We start from the raw sequence: 25,287 nt of genomic DNA on the forward strand, positions 1-25,287 counted from the left end.
TCCAAATAATTATTATTATGTTGAATTTAACTATTATTATTATACTGAAGTTATACCAGTTATGAAAGTTCATATGTGTAGTATGTGAAAGGGAGAGAAAGGGGGAGTAGAATACGGAGAGAAAAAGAGCAAGCAGGAGTGAGGAGAAAAATAGCTCTTTAGTTCCTTTCTGAGAAATACTTTGTCTAGAAGGGGGTGGGAGGAAGAAGATTAGGTGAACTGGGTTCCATTAGAAACTCCTTTTATTTGAGGCCCTCATATTAAATTTACTCTTTGTGTGTGCTTCCCCTTTCAGTGTCAACTTTGAAATCATCCCTCTTGTCTGTTTTGCTTGCTGCTGTTCCCCCAACACATAGAAAAGTCATGGAGCTCAGTAATTATGTATTGAATGAAAAAGTGACTGTTCGATGACACCATTAGTGCGAAATGCTCTGACATGAAATTATCTTGCTGTTGCCAGTTCTCTGTCCTCCCCTGACCCATACATCCTACTGGCTAAGGCACAGCCTCTGCCCAACCTAGTCCAGGTGCCATCCCTGGGGCAGTGGCTTAAATCTTCCCTTGGTCTGTAAATTCTATATTGTATATGATATGTTATATAGATGTATAAATATATAAACTAGATATCTATGTAACATCTATTTAATTTCTCTCCCTCTCTTTCTTGCTCTTGTTCTCAGTCTCACCAGTAAATTAACTGCAGGCGATTAGTTAATTGACTTTTTAATGCCAGGGTGCTTCCATCCATAAGATTAAAAGGTGTTTGTCTTACTTAAGGCAGAGAAGGGATGAGCATACTTTGGTGGTGTGAGAGACACAGCTCTCAGTGTGTTCTAAACCTCTCTTCTTATGAACAAGAATAATTATTGTTTTTCTCTCTTTGAGGAACAAACTTCTTTTTTTTTAAATCAGGCATAACAGAATAAATAAAAGTCTTACATTCACTAATGTCAAGAGGAAAACATTTAAGGCAGCAACACGAGCACCCTGACAATGACTCAGCTGTAGCTTGGAAACTTTCGCAGTATGGAGGGCCCATCATGGTGCTCTACAGAATCACAGGGTTTGTGCCGATTATATCCCACCTGGTTCAAGCTTATATTGGATAGCTGATAGAAATATAAGCTCAAACAAGTAAACTTCAGCTTTAAAAAAAGAGAAGGAAGGAATGATGGAGGGAGAAGGAATAAATAAATCACCTGGACCTTAGTCCCCCAAAACAGCATCCTGAGTTTCTTAACAATGTATAGTTATTAATCTCAGCACACAGTAAATTAACCCATATCCCTGCTATTTATATTTGAGTTGAGGAACAAACAAAGTTCCAATTCATTTATTTAGTGAGGTTTGTGGGAAGGGATGGAGTTTGGAAAGTCTATACACTCTTCCCTTGGTCTATACACTTCTACACAACGGCAGTAACTTCAAATTATCACTTATGCAAATTCTCTAGTGTTTAAGGGCTCCTATCTCCCCCTCATCTCTTCAAGATAGTATCTGAAAATGAGCAGAAACTAGAGAGAAAGGATTTGAGAATCAAAATTCAGACTTTACTACTACAAAAAGACATAAGTACACAAGTCTAGAGAAAGAGATACTGATTCTTCTGTGGGTGTCCATTTAATATCCGTTTAATAGGGGACACTGTGGATTCATTGAGCAAACAGGATGAAGAAGGCATTTAAGGCAAGAAAGTGGCTTAAGTGAGCAAAACAACTTTCACCTTTATTTAGAGTATGATTTCTCCGGTATAAAACCCTTCTTAAGGTAATCATTTATTATAAGCAGCATAGGTGCATTCTGTTTTATTTGAAACTTTTAATATAGTTAAATATATATTATTGAATGTCTGTTTATCTATTTATAGATAAGAATTCTTAAGCAGTTTTTGGCTTATGCTAATTCTTCACAGCATTAAGAGATATTAATTGACAGGGGAAAAAGGCTTCATTTCATTAAATAATTTTCTTTATCTGGATTATCCCAACATTATTACATAGGTGGGTCATCTTGTGTGTTGTGAATCTTCAAGGGCGCTAGTTCATGCAAGACTTCCAAAGTTATTTGAACATAAGACCCACTCTCTCTTTTATTCTCTGTAGAGTGTTTCATGGTCGGGGGCAGGGTTGAATAGTTCACAGAATATGTTTTGGGAAATGCTGGTATAGATTTTGGCTCTTTTCATTTGAAGGTTAAAGCCTTGTTGGCAAAGAGACACTAGCCAATCATGCCTAAATTCCGAATACCCTCCTCAAAAAAAAGGCACTCTACTCCTGCGAGGGAGGGTGTGTATTCATCATTGGAGGGGACTGACCTCTTCTCAACTCCCTCCCTCCCTCTGGGTTTAACAGGTTGTTACAAATCAAACTTTACAGTAATAAGAATGCTTTCTGTAATCACCTCAATTAATTACAGGGAAGAATGAATCAATCGTTAAGCATCACTAGCACTGCTAATAAATCCAAAATCATTTAAACAGGGTTTTAAATCCCAGGAAAAAAAGAGATAGAGAGTGATAAACATTTAAATGAGTGTCCCTGTTGCCAAAGGCTTAGCAGGCCATGACTTATGGGGCACTGCTTCCATCCACTGACTCAGGGCTGTATTTTCTGAGCATTTATCACATGGTGGGCAATATGCTAGTCATCTTCGGAATACCTCATTTAGTCCTCCTGACAGCCTCCAAGGTAGTTCTTGGTATTTTCTCCTTATGAGGCTTGTGAAGCTCAGAGAAGTTGATATTTGCCCAAGTCCTAGAGTTCATAAATAGAGCAACGAGGATGGAAAAGAAGGCTCTGGCTCCAAAAGACCCTCCTTCAGCTTCCCCAGACACTCCCTGACCAAACCCAGATGCCCTTCTTAGTGGCTAAGGGACATCAGAGTGACACACAGAATATCAGCTATTTTTCAAAAGGAAAATGAACTGCTCTAAGTGCTGTGAAACATCATGGAGGAGAAAGGCATGAGACTAACTAAAAATAATAATTATAATAACCATTCATATATGTTTAATTAGGAGGCAGGCACTTAGGAAAGCACTTTTACAACTTATGTCATTTAATCTCCCTGGTGATCTTGTGAGGGAGTTTCTTTTATTATCATCCCATTTTACACATGCACACTTATGAGTCCACTGAGGCTACTAATGGTTTAAATAACATGTCTAAGATCACAAAACTTAGGATTTGAACCCAAGAAGCCTGACTCCTTTATGTAACCCTTTGTAGGAGGATGGAGGTCTGACCTCTTGTGCTAGAGCTATCAAGGACTCAGGTTTGGGAACCTGGTCTAAACTAAAATTCACTTGATTTTTTTTTTTTGTGAATTTGAACAGTTTTACTACAACAGATGATGTCTAGACAGACTCTGGCCTTGCAAATGCATATTTATCTTCTGGGTTTCCTTTAAAAATGTCAGTTAGGGCCTTGAATAGTGTCTAAATGACATAATCACAGGCACATTAGAAAGACCCTCTGCTTGTTACTACATGGGTATCTAGCCACTCTTCCCCAGGTCTCATCTCACCTGAATCAAGGATTAAAAACAAAAAAGATGTTTTTGTTGAAGGAAAAATATAATGAAACACAATAAGAAAAGAAGAAATTAAACAAAATTTATCTAAGGAAATTAAGATAATTTTATATTCTTTGTTTTACTTTATCCTATATTATTCACATTTTTGGGAATAGCCTTGAATTACTTTTATTATTATAAAACAGATATAAAAGAGAAAAATGTACAGATTAGTCTGTTATTTTACTTTGCCTCTCGGCAGCATCCAAGTTTTCCTTTTTATATTATTCTCAAGTTTTTTATTAAAATATTATATTACATTTATTCTCAAGATTTTTCCAATATGTGCTTTGTCCCCTTCAATTATATTGCAGACTGCTGAAGGAAAGGGGCCCCAGAGAAATTCTTGGTATGGCACTTCATATTTTCTCCTTGTGTTTAGTTACCATTTTAATATTGCAAACTACTATGTGTCAATTTTTAAAAAGCAAATACCTCCTTTAAGTATTTTGGCCGAAAAGAACATATTTGTATATTTGCATGTAAAGCTTATTCTGTGCTTTTGACTGTTTTCACAGGGTAGACTCTCATAATTAACATTATGAACTCTGTCTTTTGACATTTTTAAAGCTTGGATATACACTTTCTAAAACATTTCCTATAGCATTGTATACTCTTAACACAAATATATGAGAGCCAGCTGAATTTTTTCTAATCAGATTATCTTCATGAAAAAAATATGGCCAGTGTGATAAGTGCAAAAGTATTTCATGTTTCTTTTAATTAACATTTTTGAAGGTTGGACAGTTTTCTATATACTTAATTTCCTAATACATTTCCTCTTGTGATTGCTTTTTTTATGTTTGATGTCTATTTAGTTTGGCCTTGGGTGTTGTTTATTTGCTTCTGTTAATTCTTATAGAAAAAATATTTTGCCCCTTTGATGTACTTCCTAGAAATACTTGTTTCAGTCTGTGTTCCATTAGATAAAATGGGATTTTAAAATTTTACTTAGCAAATATTTGCAGTTTCCTCTCTTGCTTTCACATCTATTTCATGTTTTTACAATTCTTACACTTTTCAAGGACAACTCTGTGTTTACTCTAGAATGTTAAAGTGTAAAGCACAATTTATAGTCAAGAAATAAAGTAAAATTTTAATTTCCTGGAATAAATAGCAAGTGCTTAAGTTATGGAAGTGATTCATGTGTGTTTCACTTTCCCCAGGGCTAACAAGACATCCCTTTTCTCCCACTCCAGTTAAAGTCAGGCCAATCAAGGCTTTGCTGAAAATATAAGTGTATCCCTGTATTTTTTGAAGAAAAAAAATCTATTGATCATTGACTCTTTGTCAGGTACTGTGCTAAAAATTTATATAGATAATATTTAATTTTTACAGCAACCCTCTAAATTCAGTCTTATTTTCATTTTATAGATGAGGAAACGGAGGCATTAAATGCTTAGATAACTTATCCAAGCACACATAGTTAGTAAGGAGAGCCAGGATTGAATCCCAGACATTCGTACTCCAAATTCTAGCAGCATTATAGCCACTTTGCAAAACTACCTTCTGGATGCCTCCAGATATTGTGTGCTCCACCACTCCCTATTTTCTCACATCACTCGTTTACATCCCCTGTGTGGCCTGTGTAAGCGTTTAAGTTCCAACACCTACTGTAGCTTCTTCACCTCTGTATTCTCAAAGAGCAGTGTAGATGGGTGGGGTGTAGCCGCCCTATTCACTACCAGGGGACTAACTGGATGACGTTTTCTTCCAGTTATCTCTGATAAACAATTTGTTCCTAATTCTGCAAGACGAAAGCACCAAGAATATAGACTTTTCCAAAGTCACACAGCTGGTGACAAGGATGCACAAAGCAGCCATTGGAATGTTTCAATAAATGTGAGTGTCCATCAAAGTGATGAAAAAGAGGACTAAAAATTGCAATCTTGTGGTTTTTTGGGGTCCTCTTGTTCCTGAGGGTTGCATGTTACATTTACTGAGAGGTCTTGATGGCTGCTTTATACTTTTTGTCAGTAACTTAGGAAGCTGATATAAGCTCCCGTTGTGTAACAAAAAGAAAAAAAAAAAAAGGTAGCCTGTACGTTTTTTTTGGTCACTTCTTTCTAACCCACAGTACTCAAAACCTAGAGCATCAGGCATAAAGATTGGTTTCTCTTTTTCCTTTGAAGAAAAGGCTATCTTGACTAATTTTCACACCAAAACAAAGTTTCTAACAAAAACAAACATACCAACAAATAAAATATGCATTAAATAGAATGCATTTAAAAAATAAACTTTGTTTATTCATTGATAGAATGAATTTCTGGGTTGACAATTTAAAGTCATATATTGGGAGTGAGTGTGTGTTGTGATACAATTACATTTAAAGCTCCATTTAGATATATAGACATATAAGAGAGATCTAATTCCTGCTTTTTGAAAATTACTAATTTGGTAGTTTGGGGGATGCTACATAGTGCTCTGAACCTCACTTTTATTATTTGCTAAAATAAGGATAATACTATCTACCACAAAAAGATTGTACACACTACCATTTGATTGAGAAAGATAAAAGCATAAGTACACCAGTCTGTGACTGGTTTTTAACAGATACTAATTTATTTCCTTCATTGAAGCAACACTTCCTGAATATCCACCTCACATCTCTTCAGTGATGAGAGCTGGAGGTTTGACCACTTAACTGCCAAGCTTTTTATCATAACCCCAGCCCCAGGGTCTTAGTTATGGTTCAGATTTAAACTTTCCCTAAGAAACAGGGATCTACTCAGAGGGTCAGTCCAGATTGGTCAGATTCTCATCCTGACTCAGACTATTTCTCAGAGTAGTTTACCTCTCTAGACCTCGTCTTTCTCATCTGCTTTGTACTCCTATGGTCGATAAGAATAACGTATTTAAGAGTAAGCATTTATTTATCAATTACAACTGTAGAGAGCAAATGGTGATCTCTCCGCCACAATTAACTGTTTTCCCAAGACCCCGGACTTTGCTGGGCATCTGTCTAGCCACCTTAGACTGAACAGAATTGTGTTTTGATCTCCATGCCAGTGAAAGCAAGTAAGCAAGCTCTCGATTGACCCTATCAACAAGTTCTTACTAACCACTTAAAGCTCCAGATACACTGTAAACTCACAGATTATTGCTAAGGTGAGGCTTGGGAGTGGGGCTTGGGATCAGATAGATTTTATATGATTTGACCTATGACACTGTGGAAATTAGAACAAGTTAATTAATATTTATGAGCCTCAGTTTCCTCCTCTGTATACAGGGAAACTACATAACTCACAGGACTTTTGTGAGGGTATGAGGGAATTATACATCCAGCATTTTTAGTACAGTTCCTGGAATATAGGAAGCCCTCAATAATGGAAGCTATTACAGCATCATCACCAATTTCAAATCTTACCACCAGCTTTCAGTTGCTGCCCAGGCACAATAGAAGTAGACTGGGCAGTGGATTTGGCATCAGGGAAGGCTTCTGTGCTGATTAACCCATGTGTTAGTTGGAGAAGGCAACCCAGTGGTGGGGGTGGGCAACGGGAAGTGGGCAAAACAAATCTGACAGTCACATTAAAAGTCCTCTCATTGCCTTGGTCTCACTTTCTGTTATTTTGAGATTCAGTTAATTGACGTGTACACAGTGAGGTCTGACACTGAAGGTAAATGTCAGTTCCTGAGAGGGCAAGATGTTGACAGTTATTGATAATAAGATACAGCAGAAACCTTTCTCTTCTCAGAGAGATATTACTACTTCTACACATGATTTTCCAGATCCATGCATTTATTTACTAAATCAGTTTGGACCCTTTATTTTAGAAACAACAGAAAACTTGACCCAAATTATCAGAAGAATAATTTCTTCGGTTCAAGTAACCAGAAAGTTTAGAACTAGCTAGTTCCATGTAGGCTTGACATTCAGTCTCAAATGATGTCATTAGGATGCAGTCTTCTTCATCTCCTAGGTCTTACCTTTATGTTGGCTTTAGTCCCAGGGTCCATGTGGAGGAAAGATAGCAAACAGCAGCCTCAGGCTTATCCGTTCCCATGCTCAAGGTCATTGCCAAAGCAAACATCACCTGTTCAGTCACTGACTCAAAAGGCCTAAATATCTTAAATCAAGGTATTTGATTTAAGCTCTAAATACCTAAATCAATCACTGTGGATAGTAAAATCAGATGATAGGCCTAGGTTACCACCAGTAACAGCAAATACATTCAAAGAGCACGGACTAGAGTGGTACTTCCTCAAAGGAAAATCAGGGCTATTTTGCCAGGAACACAATAGATATATACCAGCCAGCAAAAATAAGATCATACATGTTCTTTATTTTCTGTGGAGAACCTTTCTTCACCACCTCCAAATGCTGAGTCTAACTGTTCCTTCCAGTCTCATCTGAAGTGTAACTCCCTCCATAACATAAAAGTGTCTTGACTCAAGTCCCATTATCCCGGTGAATTTGTTTCCTTCCTCAGTTTAATCCAAATGGCACTTGGGCTTCTCATGTGGGCTTTATTATAATGTTCTTTTTCTTGCTTAGATGAGTTTGAACATTTGTCTTAACTAGCTAAAGGCTCATGAAGGGCAGAGACTCTGTCTTATTGTCATGGAATCCTTTAAAGTAACCAGTACATTGACTTACACTCAGGAGATATAATATAGTAAATACTTTCTGAATCAGATGCCAATAACAATTCTATATTTCTAAAATGCTAATTATATTTCCACTGGAGCATTAAACAAAACAAAACAAAAACTGAGCTCCCACTCTCTTCCTTTGGTGGAAACTGTCCTAGATTTTGTACTTGAAATCTTGTGAAGCCTGGTCTCAGAAATTGGCAGCGATTTGAATATAGAGATTTGAGCTCACGTGATAGATAAATGAGTACTATCTTTTCGATTATAAAGCAGAAGCTATTACTTGTAATCACCTTCCAAATCACCATCTTAGCATGGTGATTTTTGTTAATGTGAACTGAACAGTTTCTTAAGTCAAGTAGGAGATAAGAGGCTGGAGATTAACATGTTTGAATAAAAATAATGTTTCTTTGTGAATGTTTGGGCTACGTAGAGTTTTTATGTGATTCATAAACTTGGGGGTAATTGGAAATAATATTCTGGCCTAGAGGTTTGTGTACCACAGACATAACAACAACAACAAAAACAGGTCTGGTTTCTTCATCTGAAATCTTATTTTTCTTGTGATATAAATCAATCCACAGCGGAATCAATCCTCACATATAATAAAGATGAACAATTGAGGCTGAACTGTTATTTAACTTGCACAGTTTTTAACTTGCGATTTGTTTCCTGGAGATAAATGTAACTCTGAATTGGGAATTTTCTACTGCTTTTGTGAGTTGACTTTGGCTAAGATATTATAAATTGATATGTATTACATGTGCTATGTATTTTTATTTTGTGGTGAAAATTAAGTCATTCATTAAATATCTGAGTATGCACTATGTGCTAAGCATTGAATTGGATACAAAGAAAGGGAATTACCTTTTCTCTTATGGAACATACAGTTTTATCAGGGAAATTAAATTTACATATCATGCATGATAGAAAATAAATGCAAAGAGAAAAATATAGGTAAAGAGAGACTTTAAGAGCTGCAATGCTTATATATAGCTATGGGTTCAAAAAAAAGCATCCTTGAGGTAGAGGATCGAGCTGCTTTGAAGGCAAGATTTGGAGATGGGATAATAATAGCTGACATTTATTCAGTATTTACTAAGTAATGGGGTACCTTTCTAAGTACTAATTTTTTAATTGTCATATGCACTTCATGAGTTAGGTACTATGATTATTATTTTCTTTTATAAATTTTGTTTATCTTCTCAAAGAACCAGCTTTTAGTTTTATTGATCTTTACTATTGGTTTCTTTGTTTCTATTTCATTTATTTCTGCTCTGATCTTTATGGTTTCTTTCCTTCTACTAACTTTGGGTTTTGTTTGTTCTTCTTTCTCTAGTTCCTTTAGGTGTAAGGTTAGATTGTTTCTTGAGGTAGGCTTGTATTGCTATAAACTTCCCTCTTAGAGCTGCTTTTGCTGCATCCCATAGGTTTTGGATCATTGTGATTTCCTTGTAATTTGTCTCTATGTATTTTTTGATTTCCTCTTTGATTTCTTCAGGAATCTCTTGGTTATTTAGTAACGTATTGTTTAACCTCCATGTGTTTGTGTTTTTTACATGTTTTTCCCTGTAATTGATTTCTAATCTCATAGTGCTGTGGTTGGAAAAGATGCTTGATATGATTTCAATTTTCTTAAATTTACTGAGGCTTGATTTGTGACCCAAGATGTGATCTATCCTGGAGAATATTCCGTGTGCACTTGAGAAGAAAGTGTAATCTGCTATTTTTGGATGGAATGTCCTATAAACGTAAATTAAATCTATCTGGTCTATTGTGTCATTTAAAGCTTGTGTTTCCTTATTAATTTTCTGTTTGGATCATCTGTCCATTGGTGTAAGTGAAGTGTTAAAGTCCCCCACTATTATTGTGTTACTGTCAATTTCCTCTTTTATAGCTGTTAGCAGTTGCCTTATGCATTGAGGTGTTCCTATGTTGGGTGCATATATATTTATAATTGTTATATCTTCTTCTTGGACTGATCCCTTGATCATTATGTAGTGTCCTTCCTTGTCTCTTGAAACATCCTTTATTTTAAAGTCTATTTTATCTGATATGAGTATTGCTACTCCAGCTTTCTTTTGATTTCCATTTGCATGGAATACCTTTTTCCAGCCCCTCACTTTCAGTCTGTATGTGTCCCTAGGGTCTCTTGTAGACAGCATATATACAGGTCTTGTTTTCGTTTCCATTCAGCGAGCCTGTGTCTTTGGGTTGGAGCAGTTAATCCATTCACATTTAAGGTGATTATCGATATGCATGTTCCTATTACCATTTTCTTAATTGTTATGGGTTTGTTTTTGTAGGTCATTTTCTTCTCTTGTGTTTCCCACTTAGAGAAGTTCCTTTAGCATTTGTTGTAGAGCTGGTTTGGAGGTGCTGAATTCTCTTTGCTTTTGCTTCTGTGTAATGGTTTTAATTTCTCCATCGAATCTGACTGAGATCCTTGCCAGGTAGGTAGATCTTGGTTGTAGGTTCTTCCCTTTCATCACTTTAAATATGTCTTGCCCGTCCCTTCTGGCTTGTAGAGTTTCTGCTGAGAAATCAGCTGTTCACCTTATGGGAGTTCCCTTGTATGATATTTGTTGGTTTTCCCTTGTTGCTTTCAATAATTTTTCTTTGTTTTTAATTTTTGTCAATTTGATTACTATGTGTCTCAGTGTGTTTCTCCTTGGGTTTATCCTGCCTGGGACTCTCTGTGCTTCCTGGACTTGGGTGGCTATTTCCTCTCCCATGTTAGGGAAGTTTTCTACTATAACCTCTTCAAATATTTTCTCGGGTCCTTTCTCTCTCTCTTCTCCTTCTGGGACCCCTATAATGTGAATGTTGTTGCGTTTAATGTTGTCCCAGAGGTCTCTTAGGCTGTCTTCATTTCTTTTCATTCTTTTTTCTTTATTCTTTTCCGTGGCAATGAATTCCAACATTCTGTCTTCCGGGTCACTTATCCATTCTTCTGCCTCAGTTATTCTGCTATTGGTTCCTTCTAGTGTATTTTTCATTTCAGTTATTGTATTGTTCATCTCTGTTTGTTTGTTCTTTAATTCTTCTCATTGTTTGGTCTTTAATTCTTCTAGGTCTTTGTTAAACATTTCTTGCATCTTCTTGATCTTTGCCTCCATTCTTTTTCTGAGGTCCTGGATCATCTTCACTATCATTATTCTGAATTCTTTTTCTGGAAGGTTTCCTATCTCCACTTCATTTAGTTGTTTTTCTGGGATTTTATCTTGTTCCTTCATCTGGTACATAGCCCTCTCCTTTTCATCTTGTCTGTCTTTCTGTGAATGTGGTTTTGCTCCACAGGCTGCAGGATTATAGTTCTTCTTGCTTCTGCTCTCTGCCCTCTTGAATTAGGTACTGTTATTATTCCTGTAAAATAGATGAGCAAATGGAGGCACAGAGAGACTAAGTAACTTGACGAAGAACACACAGCTAGTAAGTGTCAAAACCAGGATATAAATGCAAGCAGCCTGACTTCAGAGTCTGTTTTTAATCACTCTACTATGGGAAATTCCAAGTATAAGTAATAGTATGAGTGTAATAGCAAGGAGAGGAGAATATGAAGCGGGTGTGGGAAAGACAGGGCTGAATCTGGCTGTAACAAAGTGTCCCGTGCAGAATGTGTTGAGAAAGAACATTAAAAATGACAATTAGTGTGAATCACCAAAGGCCATTTAAACTAAGAAGCTTGGGTTTTACTCTGAAAGTAATTGAAAGCTGTCAACAGAGTTTGAGCAAGTCAGTCATCGATTGGGGTTCCAAAAGTAAACCCTAAGACAAGCATTTGAACCAAGTAGTTAATTTTATAAATGATCCCAGGAAGGACTCACTTGTGTGGTGAAGTTATAAATCGAAGAAAAAGATGCATATGATATATACCAGAATGTTGTGAATTCCGCATTGGACCAGACACCAGCATATCCTCAGATGGAAATATAGAGCAGAGAGCAAGTACACTTCTGCTTCCCTTTATTACGCTTCACAGATATTGCATTTTTTTTTTTTTACAAATTGAAAGTAACCCTGTGGCAACCCTGCATCGAGAAAGTCTATAAGTACCATTTTTCCAACAGCATTTTCTCACATCACATTTTGGCACATTTTGGCAATTCTCACAATATTTCAAACCCTCCACCGGCAAAAAGATTATGACTCACTGAAGGCTCAAATGTTAGTCAACTCAAAGGTTAGCACTTTTTAGCATTCAAATGCTAAGTTAGCATTTTTTAGCAATAAAAGTTTAGCATTTTTTAGCAATAAAATATTTTTAATTAAGGTATATACATTGTTTTTTAGACATAATCCTATTGCAAACTTAATAGATTACATTGCACTGTAAACATAACTTGCATACTTGCTGGGAAACCAAGAAATTCATGTGACTTCTTGCTTTATTGCAATATTTGCTTTATTGCAGTAGTCTGGAACTGAAATGCAGTATCTCCAAGGTATGCTTATAGTAAGCACACATCAAGAAGAGCTCAGGAATGAAAAAAAATACCTTTGGACACAATCTATCTCACAGGGGTGACAGCTACTCCTACATTCTTATGAACTCATCTGAGATATTTTGCTCTCAGAAAATGTAGAAATGGCCCAACTTGGAAATCTTGAACTTTGCTCCTGACTGATTCTAAGTGAATAAGGTTTATATACCATGACAAAGTTGATTTAACCCCTAAATGCAAGGTTGGTTTAACATCCCAAAGTCAGTTAATGTAACACACAGTTTTTTTGTTTGTTTGTTTTTGTTTTGTTTTTTTTTTGCGGTACACGGGCCTCTCACTGTTGTGGCCTCTCCTGCTGCAGAGCACAGGCTCCGGACGCACAGGCTCAGTGGCCATGGCTCACGGACCTAGCTGCTCCGCGGCATGTGGGATCTTCGCAGACCGGGGCATGAACCCGTGTCCCCTGCATCGGCAGGCGGACTCTCAACCACTGCGCCACCAGGGAAGCCTTAACACACGGTTTTGATAGAATAAAAAGTTAAACCAAATTTTCATTTCAACAGATGCATAAGTAACATTTGACAAAATCCAACAACCTTTCACAATAAAAATATTCAACAGGACATCTAGCTTCCACTCTGACATATAGAGAGGTTGTAAATTGTCACTCCTACCCCCGTTGCAAGAAAAAAGCAGAAGAAATTGGAAAAAAAAGGGACTTTTCTTAGATTCTTCGGGGAATCAAGGTCACCGGACAAATTGCCACCCTCAAAACTGGAGAGACAGGTGGATACACAAAACACAGAATACAGATTAGCTAGCTTACCTAAAGCAGAAGATTCTGGAACCAGTAACTTGTAGGAAAACTTAAACAGTGGCTTCAGTGAACTTCTGGAGGCTATATATGAACTAACTTGAAAGTTAAAATCTCTTGGGGACCAGTCAAGGAGGGGTAGACTTTCATGTGTTTTACCTCCAGGAGCCCCACCAGTAAAGATGGGAGAAAAATCTGCCAGTGTTTGAACAGGGAAAGGGGAAGAGTAACCTATTTAAAGTAAGCCCAGAGGGGCTTCCCTGGTGGCACAGTGGTTAAGAATCTGACTGCCAGTGCAGGGGATATGGGTTTGAGCCCTGGTCCGGGAAGATCCCACATGCCATGGAGCAACTAAGCCCACAAGCCACAACTATTGAGCCTACGCACTGAAGCCCACAAGCCACAACTACTGAGCCCATGTGCCAGAACTACTGAAGCCCGCGCACCTAGAGCCCATGCTCCGCAACAAGAGAAGCCACCACAATGAGAAACCTGTGCACCGTGTTGAAGAGTAGCCCCTGCTCGCCACAACTAGAGAAAGCTCATGCACAGCAACGAAGACCCAATGCAGCCAAAAATAAAAATAAATTTAAAATAAAATAAAATAAAATAAAGTAAGCCCAGAGAGTTCTTCTCAATGACAACTTACCTGCCAAGGCAAAAGACTTCACCTGAGCCTCATTTGACTTTGGGGAAGGAAAATTACACAACTTCCACCTCTACTAGTCTTCTGTGTCACCAGAGTGGGGAGGGGTTGAGAAGCACTTGAAAAGGCCAGAGTCCAGGGGCTCAGGCCCACTAAAAACCTGAAACCTAAGCATAGAATTTTGTAATACATCCCCTACCCCCCCAACACCTTACCGGCACATCAACAAGCCCCCTTCCCCCGCCGTATACTAGCAGTGGGTTATAGCTGAAAGAGCTTCAAAGCTCAAACTCTACTTACCAACAAGTTTCTAGGGAAACTCAAAGACAATAGAGGAAACAAAAACAAGGACATTAGAAGAAGTTGGAGTCTGTGATACCTACAGCCACAGCAAAGAGCTTAACTCCTAGGCAGATGAACAAAAAACTTCACACTAGGGCTTCCCTGGTGGCACACTGGTTGAGAGTCCACCTGCCAATGCAGGGGACACGGGTTCGTGCCCCGGTTTGGGAAGATCCCACATGACACGGAGTGGCTGGGCCCGTGAGGCATGGCCACTGAGCCTGCGCGTCCGGAGCCTGTGCTCCGCAACGGGAGAGGCCACAATAGTGAGAGGCCCACGTACCACAAAAAAAACCCAAAAAAACAAACAAAAAAACTTTACACTAATGGCCTATGTACCCAGTTTCTGTTCCTCAATACATCATGCCTAGCTTTAAACAAAAAAATTACAAGGCATGCTAAGAAGCAGACACACATACACACACACACACACACACACACACACACACACACACACAATTTGAAGAGACAAAGCAAACATCAGAGCCAGACTCAGATGTGACAGAGGTGTTGAACTTATCAAACCAGGAATTTAAAATAACTGATTAATATGCTAAGTGCTCTAATGGAAAAGTGAACAGACCAAAAAAACAGATGAATAATGTAAGTGTAAAGATAGAAACTCTAAGAAAGAATCCGAAGAAATTGCAGGAAAATAATACTGTAACAGAAGTGAAGAGTTTCTTTATGGACTCATAAGTAGACTGGGTCTATGAGCTTGAAAATATATCAATAGAAAACTTGCAAAACTGAAATGCAAAAAGAAAAAAGAACCAAAAAGATGAAGAGAATATCCAAGATAGGTGGGACAATTACCAAAATAGTTACATATGTATAAATGGGAACATCAGAACAAAAAGATAGAAAGGTTCAGAAAAAAAGTTAGGAGTAATAATGACTGGGAGTTTTCCAAAATTAATGATAGAAACTAAACCACAAATCCAGTAATGTCAGAGAATACCGAGCAAGATACGTACCCCGAAAATATGCATATCATGGTCAAACTACAGAAAACCAAAGACAAAGAGAAAACCTTGAAAGAAGACTGGGATCTGGTGGGGCGGGTAACACTTTACCTATAGAGCAAACAAAGGTAGGAATTACATCAGATGTCTAATCAGAAACCACATAAGCAAGGAAAGACTAGCATGAAATATTTAGTGTTAAAAGAAAAACTTAACGAATGTAGAGTGTTATATCCGATGAAATTGTCTTTCAGAAGTGAAGGAAAAGTAAAAACTTTCTCAGAAAAACAAAAGCTGAAGGAACTCATTTCCAGTATAGTTGTCTTTCAGTAAAAGTTAAAATAAGTATTTCAGGGCTTTCCTGGTGGCTCAGTGGTTAAGAATCCGCCTGCCAATGCAGGGGACACGGATTCGAGCCCTGGTCCGGGAAGATCCCACATGCCACGGAGCAACTATGCCCATGTGCCACAACTACTGAGCTTGCGCTCTAGAGCCCGTGAGCCACAACTGCTGAGCCCACATGCCACAACTACTGAAGCCTGTGCTCCTAGAGCCTGTGCTCCACAGCAAGAGAACCCACCACAATGAAGAATAGCCCCTGCTTGCCGCAACTAGAGAAAGCCCACACACAGCAACGGAGATCCAACACAGCCAAAAATAAAAATAAAATAAAATAAATTATTTTAAAAAAGTACTTCAGAAAGAAGGAAAATAATATAGGTCAGAAATTCATATCTACATAAAGAAAGAAGCTGAGAAAAGGGAAAAAATGAAGTTAAAATAAAATCTTTATTTTTCTTGTTTCTGTCTGATTCAATAGATAATTCAAAGCAATAATAGCAATAATTATTGGTTGATTACAGCATGTGAGTAAGTGAAAAGAAAGGCAGCAAGGTTACAAGGGATGGGAGGGAGGAATTGGTAACACTCTGCTGTAAGGTATTTGCGTTACTCATTAAACAGTATAGCATAATTTGAAAATGGACTTAGATTAGTTAAAATGTAAATTGCAATCTCTAGGGAAACCACTGAAAACATTTTTAAAAAGTACAGTTAGTTTGCACGTATAAAATGTTCAGTTAACGCCAGAGAAGCCAGAAATAGAAGAGATGATAAAAATAAAATGAGGGTTTCCCTGGTGGCGCAGTGGTTGGGAGTCCACCTGCCGATGCAGGGGACGCGGGTTCGTGCCCTGGTCCGGGAGGATCCCGCATACCGTGGAGCGGCTGGGCCCGTGGGCCATGGCCGCTGGGCCTGCGCGTCCGGAGCCTGTGCTCCGCAACAGGATAGGCCGCAGCTGTGAGAGGGCCGTGTACTGCAAAAAATAAAAATAAAAAAATAAAAAATAAAATAAAATGAAATGAAGATCAAGTGCAATGGATACAAGGGTTACAAACATAGTATATATAAAAAGACATATATCAATAATTAAATAATTAAATACATAATTAGATGTGAATGATCTAAATACATTGCTATGGTCTGAATGTTTATGTCCTCCTCCAAAAGAAAAATAAATCATATATTGAAATCCTAATGCCCAGTGTGATGGTATTAGGAGGTAAGTCCTTAGGTCATGAGGGTGAAGCCACATAGAGCTCCCTGGCTCCTTCCACCACATGAGTACACAGTGAAAAGTTGTGTCTATGAACCAGGAAGAAGACTTGCACCGGAATGCAACCACACTGGCACCTTGACCTTGGATTTTCCAGCCCCTAAACTGTGAGAAATAAATTTATATTGTTTATAAGCCCCCCAGCTGTGATATTTTGTTATAGTAGCCCAAACAGATTAAGACATACATCAGTTAAAATATAGTGTATAAAAAAGCAAGATCCAACTATATGTTGTCTATAAAAACACTTTAAATATAAATACACAGGTAGAATTTTTAAAAGGTATGGAGAAAGATAAACTATTTAACACTAATCAAAAGAAAACTGGAGTAGCTCTACTAATTTCAGGAAAAGCAGACTTCAGAACAAGAAATATTATCAGGGTTATTGTATAATGATAAAAAGTGTTAATTATTTAAGAATATATAACAGTTCTTACATGTATGCATCTAACAATAGAGTGTCAAAATAAAAAATGTACAAAAAGTGATAGAAAAATTGACTAATTCACTGTTATCATTGGGAACTTCAACAACCTTCTATCAGTAATTGAGAAAACAGGCAAAGAGAAAATCACCAGGGATATAGTTGAATGGAATAGAACAATCAATTAGCTGGCTCTAATTGACATTTATAGAAACTTTAATCAACATCAGAACACCTATTCTTCTCAAGCTCACATGAAGCATTCACCAAGATAGACCCCATTCTGGGCCATAAAACATATGTTAACAAATTTAAAAGAATGGAAATTATACCAAGTATGTTCTCAGATCAACAATGGAATTATATAAGAAATCAATAACCAAAAGATAGCTGGAAAATCTCAAAATATTCAGAGATTAAACAATATTCTTCCAAATAACACATGGATCAATAAAGAAATTTCCAAGAGCGGCTTTAAAAAATAATTTAAGCTGAATGAAATGAAAGTACAACTTATCAAAATTTGTGGGGGTACAGCAGAAGTACTTAGAGGGAAATGTTATAGCATTGAATGTATATATTCAAAAAGAAGACCTAAAATTATGTTAGGAAACTAGATAAACAAAAGTAATATAAGCCTAAATCAACCAGAGGAATAGAAATAATAAAAGAGCAGAAATCAATGATATTGAAAAAGGGAAACAATAGAGAAAATCAGTGAAAACAAAAACTAGATCTTTGGAAAGACCAATAAATTTGATAAACCTGTAGCCAGGCTATCCAAGGGGAAAGAAAAAGAGAAGAGACATAAACGACTATTATCAGAATGGTAAGTAGGATCATCACGGTTAATCCCATGGATATTAAAAGCATAATAAAGGAATTTTGTGAACACTATGCTGCAAAGTTTGATAATTTAGATTGAAATGGACTAATTCTTTGAAAGACACGATCTGTCAAAACTGACACAAGAATCAATAGACAAATTTAATAGGCTTTTTATCTACAAAAGAAATCGAATCAGTAATTAAAAAGCTTCCTCAAAATGAAAGCACTTGGTCAAGATGGTTTCAGTGGTAAATTCTATCAATCATTTAAGGAATGAATGCTACTAATTCTCTAAAAATTTTTTTCCAGAAAATAGAAGCAGGAGGATTACTTCCTAACTCATTCTATACCAAAACCAGGTAAAGACATCATAAGGAAGGAAACTTATAGACAAATATCTATTGTGAACATAGATGATAAAATCATCAAGAAAATATTAGCAAATCGAATTAAGCAACATATGAAAAGATCATCTGCAATGATAAAAATGTTTAGAGTCTGAATTCAGGGTGGAGATTATATTTATGCGAGTGTCTCAAAAGTAATCAAACTATACACTTAACATGTGTACACTTTATTATATCTAAATTATACCATAATTCAGAGTGGGCAATTGAATTAAATTTGACAAATGCATATACAAATACGTATGTTTCTTTTCTTACGGGTTATAAGATACATTTTCCTGTTTCTTGACATGACTATTAATTTTGTGTTACCTGATGTGCTTATCCAAATTTCACCAGTTATATATGCAAAATTATATGCAAACTATTGAGAGTCTGGATTTCCTTCTCTTTTTAAAAGAAAGTTGAGTTTTATTCTGAAAGACAGTTAATTTTCCAATGGATATGCTGAGCCTCTCATGGCTTGATTTTGAATCTTGTTAGGACAAGTCCTAAGAATACTTTATTCTAGGTCTAGAAGTGCATCACCCCTAAGATTTGGCCTTTCTGATGTGTTCAGCTGACCTCCCCAGGAGCTCAGCAAAGTCATTCTACTGTGGCCAGTCAAGACCACTGTATTTTCCACCTTCTTCTTCAGTCTTCCTTCATCTCATAGCTCCCTGGAAGCTTTTCTTTGCCAATCTTCAAGAGCCTTGCTCTTTACATGCATAGCTTAGCATATGGCCAAAGACCTAATGGGACATCTTTACACTTTGGAAGATCCTTTTTTTTTTGGTGCAACTTTCTTCTCTTTAGTACGTGTCCTACAAATTCCAGTCAGTTCAGTAACTCAGTTTTCAGTTTCTGTGTCCTCTTTGGGCAAGACTGTCATGTTCTGCCTAAACTCTTAACTCTCTAACTCAGGCCACAGGCTTGAAATTAATCTGAGTCAGAAAGCTTGAGGAGTTGAGGGACTCACCTTATGTGTTTCTCCTCTGACAAAGAGGGAAATTCTATGCCACCTGTAGTCCAGTGTCTAAAAACAGTTGCCTTATATATTTTGTCAGTTTTGTAGTTGTTTGTGATGGGAAGACCAGGTCTAGTTTCTCCATTATGGGCAGAAGCAGAAGACATACTTAAGTAGTCATAGTAGTTATACTAGTATATGCTTAATGGCTTCCAGTGGCTGATGGTTATACCTACCTTCCCCTTTGAATAATGTTATCAGGGAGATTTAATCTTATATTGTTACTTGCAACACTAGTCTTTCACCCTCCCCTTAGGAATTATAACTGGGGTAATGGATTAGATTATTGGTACACTTGTTATATATAATTTTTTGCACTGTCTGTAAGATACAAATAAAGATAAAATTCAATATTATTGACATGATAAAGTGAAAATGATTAATAAGGAGAGAAAGTTGATCATACTCTTAGTGAATGGATTGGAAAGACAATATATTAGATTAAAAAATTTTTTACAAGACTAATCTATTTGCAGTTTTGTCATAAGAAATTAGTATACGTGTGATGACTATTTTTAAATACCATGGACACTGAAGAAAATAGAAAGTAGATGATGTGAAACAAAAAGATAATTTATATTTCAGTGGAGATGAAATATCAAGTATGGGAATATGCACATTATGTAGTTTATGATCCATTTTAGAGTTATGTTTATTAGTATAAAAATACATTATCTCATTAGGGCAGTGATGGAGAACTTTGCTAACCACAACAAACTCTGATGTTAACCCATGACATGCATGCCTTAAACAGAACCATGAGAAGGGATAATGTTTACTCAGGCAAGTAGAGCTGAGAATAAGGATAGAAGAAGATGTGGTCACAGAAAAGGGCAATGTTGTCATTTTAATAGGGCTATTAAAATTTGGTAAATTCCTTTACCAGATAAACATTCTTAGAAATCTGTGTGTGTTTCCCAGCAACAAATGTGTATTTCAACCTTATCTGGATTTAAGTAAATAATGAAGAAAAATCTGATTAGAAATTACTTTAAATCGGAGCAGATATATGGCTGTACATTTCAGAGAAGGAAGAGTTATAATACTTATTAGTCTCTGCCAATCAGTAAAATGAAGATTTACATGAAATTTAAGTGATCCCACTTAAATTTACATGAAATTTAAGTGATCCCAAGGTAATTGCAAATTACCTTGCATATAATCATAATTTAATGAACACTGATTCAATGAACAATTGCATATAGGTACTATCATTATCTTCATGTGATAGGTGTAAAAATGTTGCCCAGGGAAGGTAAGTAACTGGACAAAGGCCTTACAGGCAGAATTTGGGATTCTAACACAGGCCACCTGATTCCAAAAGTCCACCTGTCCTTGAATTTTAAAATATTCAAGTAGTATAACATAGGATCCTATATTCCAGTACTAAGAAGGCATCAAGTAAGGAACATTTTACCTTTTTCTCTCTCCTCCATTTATCCAAGAGTACTGAATAAATCATGAAATGTTTCATTTTCAATGATCAGTACATGAGGGCTGTCCATATGGAAGGAACTTTGTAAGGCAACGTGCAAGAACAAAAACATAATAAGGACCTATTCTCCAAAAGAAGGGGCTTTGAAAGAGCTTTATTCCAGCTAGGGGAAGGGGATTCTTCCCACTTGAGCCCATTCTAGGCTTTCTGTTTCATCTCACAGGGGGAGGAAGACATAATCAACAGGAGTTGGATCTTTAATCAAACATATTAGAAACATGAAAGGGATGGAAGAGGAGTACAAGGCATGGAGAAGGGTTTTATTACTGGAGAAATACTTCTGAAGTTATAACAGTCCTGAGACACAGGTTAAATAAGAGACTGAAATTTAATTGGAAGATTATAGAACACGACTCATATCCTACATCTAACCACCACACCAATAGCGCTCTAGTACAATAACAATGGATCACAGGAAAAAGTGTTTTGAGACATAAACTCTCTGAGGAGTTGTGCTTAGGGAAGCCCCAGATCAAGAGAGAGATAACAATAAGGACATTAGAGGAATTTGAAGCTATAGCAAGCATTAAAAATACCCGAACTGCTAACCAGATTCACATAAACCTCACAATAAAGGCATATTTGCTTCTGTTCCTATTAACCAATGTAACATGTGCGGCTTTTAAGAGGTACAAGGCATGACAAAAGGCAAGAAGAAAACAGTGACCGAAGAGTGAAAACAATAGTCAGAACCAGACTCAGATGTGACAGAGATATGGTAATTATCAGACAGGGGATGCAAAATAACTATGATTAACATGTTAGGGCTCTAATGGAAAAATAGGCAATATGCAAGAACAGATGAGTAATGTAAGCAGAGACTTAGAAACTCTACAAAAGAATTAAAAGGAAACTCTGGAGATCAAAACCCTGTAACAAGAAAGAAGAACGCCTTTGATGGACTCATCAATAGACCGGACATGGCAAAGGGTAGGCTCAGTGATCTTGAAGATAGGTCAATAGAAACTTCCCAGACTGTAATGTAAGTAAAAAACAATGGAAAAAATTAGACCAGAATATCCAAGAACTTTGGGACAATATCAAAATGTGTATTATGTACATAGTTAGAATGCCAGAAGGAAAAAGAGAACTGAGCAGAAGAAATATTTGAAGTGATAATGGCAAGAACTTTCCAAAATGACATGCATAAGATTACAGTTCTAGGAAGCTCAGAGAGTATTTTAAAAATTGACACATAAAGAGATATGGGAACATATGTATATGTATAACTGATTCACTTTGTTATAAAGCAGAAACTAACACACCATTGTAAAGCAATTATACTCCAATAAAGATGTAAAAAAATTGACACATACACATATCATAGTCAAACTACAGAAAATCAAAGATAAAGAAAAAAATCTTGAAAGAAGCCAGGGGTGGGGAAACTCCTCACTTATGGAAGACCAAATATAAGAATTACAGAATTCTTATATTCAGAAACTATGCAAGAAAGAAGGAATGAAGTGAAATATTTAGAGAGTTGGGAGTATGGAGGAAAAAAACATACCAACCTACAATTCTATATCCAGTGAAATTATTTTAAATTGAAGGAGAAAATGTTAAGGGACCAAGGAACCAACTGAGAGTGCCCATTGGCCAAAACTGAAATATATTTGGGCAACAAAATAAATGAATTTTTATTGAATTATAACTTAAGGTATAAAATAAATATTCTCTATAATATACAGTAAATAAATATAATAATTTATTATAAGTATATAAGGATATATTTGAATAAATGAATAAATAAGGGAGAGTAAATTCCGCATGCTGAATAATTCTAAATAATTTATATGGATACTTTTCCCTCAAGGAGGTAGAGCATAATTCCCCTTCCTTAAGTATGGAGTTAGGTTACGGTATGGAAAGTAAGGATACAGTTTGAAAAGGGGAAAAAAAGTAGCTTTATAGTAGAGAAATCTGACAAACACTATTTCAGCCAGTAGATAAATATTAACATCAAGGTGATAATTCATGTTGATAGTATATACCCATTAAATCATGATGAAAAAGACACTTTACCTCTGTGATCTTCCTCCCCAAAACACATAACCATTGTTAACACATAACACTAGATAACCTCAACAGAAGGACATTCTACAAGATATCTGACCAGTATGTCTCTAAGTGTAAAAGTCAGCAAAAAACAAGGAAAGTCTAAGAAATCATCACAGACAACAGGAGCAAAAGGAACCTCAACTATAGAAAGTTGTGTGCTATCCTGGATCCTGCAGCAGAAAAAGGGCACTAGGTAGAAACTAAGGAAATCTCAAAAACTATGGTCCTTATTTAATAATAATTTACCCATATCAGTTCATTAATATGCAGATATACCATAATTATGTAAAATCTTAATAATAAGGGAAACTGGATGTGTAGTATATGGAAACTTTCTGTATTACCTTCATAACTTTTCTGTGAATCTAAAACTGTTATAAAATAATTTTTTTCAAGAGAAAACCCAGAGAATAGGAGAATACATTTGTGAAATACATGTCTGTTAGCATCCAGATTATATAAAAAACACTTATGAAACAATTTTAAAAAGGCAAACAGGGCTTCCCTGGTGGTGCAGTGGTTGGGAGTCCACCTGCTGATGCAGGGGACATGGGTTCGTGCCCTGGTCCGGGAAGATCCCACATGCCGCGAAGCGGCTGGGCCTGTGAGCCGTGGCCGCTGAGCCTGTGCGTCTGGAGCCTGTGCTCCGCAACGGGAGAGGCCACAACAGTGAGAGGCCCGCGTACCGCCGAAAAAAAAAAAAAAAGTCAAACAATCCAATAGAAAAATGGATAAGATTTGAACCGTCACTTCATAAAAGGTTACAAATGATCAATGAATATATAAAAATTGTCTCAGCTCCATTAGCCATCAGGGTGATATAAATGGAGTAACAGACGCCCCTCGAGAATGTATACCAGCTACTCTGTAAATTCCGATTGTGCTGCAGTATCTGGAGCCCTATAAGCAAGCACAGGCAGCCTTCTACTGTTGTCTTTGAATCCTACTTGGTCTTTAAGTCGCATCTCTTCTGTGTTGACACCCTTGACCATTAACTCACAGGACAGTTTCTGTCTCATTTGTTATAGAATTAACTAATTATATCATTACACATAATTTTCTTGAATTGCTCTCATTTTCTGAATATTGATATATTTTATATGTATATTTTCCTATGTGTATTGAATTCTGTGTATTGCATTTCTATGGTGTTGTGTTATATTTCAGTGGGCCCCCATATGCGTGTCAGATCAGATGCCTGTCCCTCAGCCCAATACTCCAAGACATGCAAATGAGCCTTTCCCACACAAAGTCTAGGTTTTGAGTTGCCTCCCAACTCTGTGTCACATAGCCAGAGGTGGGGTTTATGGCAATATTGTGTCTTCCTGCTTTTCTCTTTGCCCAGTGTGAAGTTGCTCAGCCAGTTTTCAGGGGTTTGTTTTGTTTTGTTTTTTTCCAGAGAAAATTGTTCCATATGTAGATGTGGATTTGGTATGTTTGTGGGAGGAGGTGAGTTTAGGATCCTCTTACATATCACCATCCTAAACAAAAACTTGTCTATATTTCTTTGTGTTTTTAATATATATTTTTCTATATGTGTTTTTCTATTTGCTAAATAGAAGTACGTTTTTCTATGTGTTAAATTGTACCCTCCATAAAGACATAAGATAGTGAGTTAAAACAACTAATATCTGCGTTAAGTTTTAGGGTTCCACAACCACAATCTCTTCTCATTTGCATGCACCACAGATCCTATGAAGCGGCAATAATTAATGCCTTCATTTTAAAGATGAAGCAACTAGGTCTCAGACAGGGAATTTCTTCATGATTATAAAGCCAATAATAACTCACAGCTTCTGAATCTAAATGGCTTAGCTCTATCCAGCTAGTGCCTTTTCTCTGTTTAATTCCTATCTGTAGACAAGCATAGAGGCTGGCTCATATAGGTACTCAAAATGTTTGTGATTGTACAAATAAGCATAAATGTACATTTGGTCCTGAAAGATGAATTGGTGTTTTCCAAGTGAATAAACAGGGGTGGACATTACACAAAGAGAGATCAATGTGTGCCAAAGCCATGGAAGTGAAGAGATATAGGGAAGGTGAGAATGGCGGTGTGGAGAGACA

Source organism: Phocoena phocoena, chromosome 16 (genome assembly GCF_963924675.1).
Source record: "Phocoena phocoena chromosome 16, mPhoPho1.1, whole genome shotgun sequence".
Classification (NCBI taxonomy): Eukaryota; Metazoa; Chordata; class Mammalia; order Artiodactyla; family Phocoenidae; genus Phocoena; species Phocoena phocoena.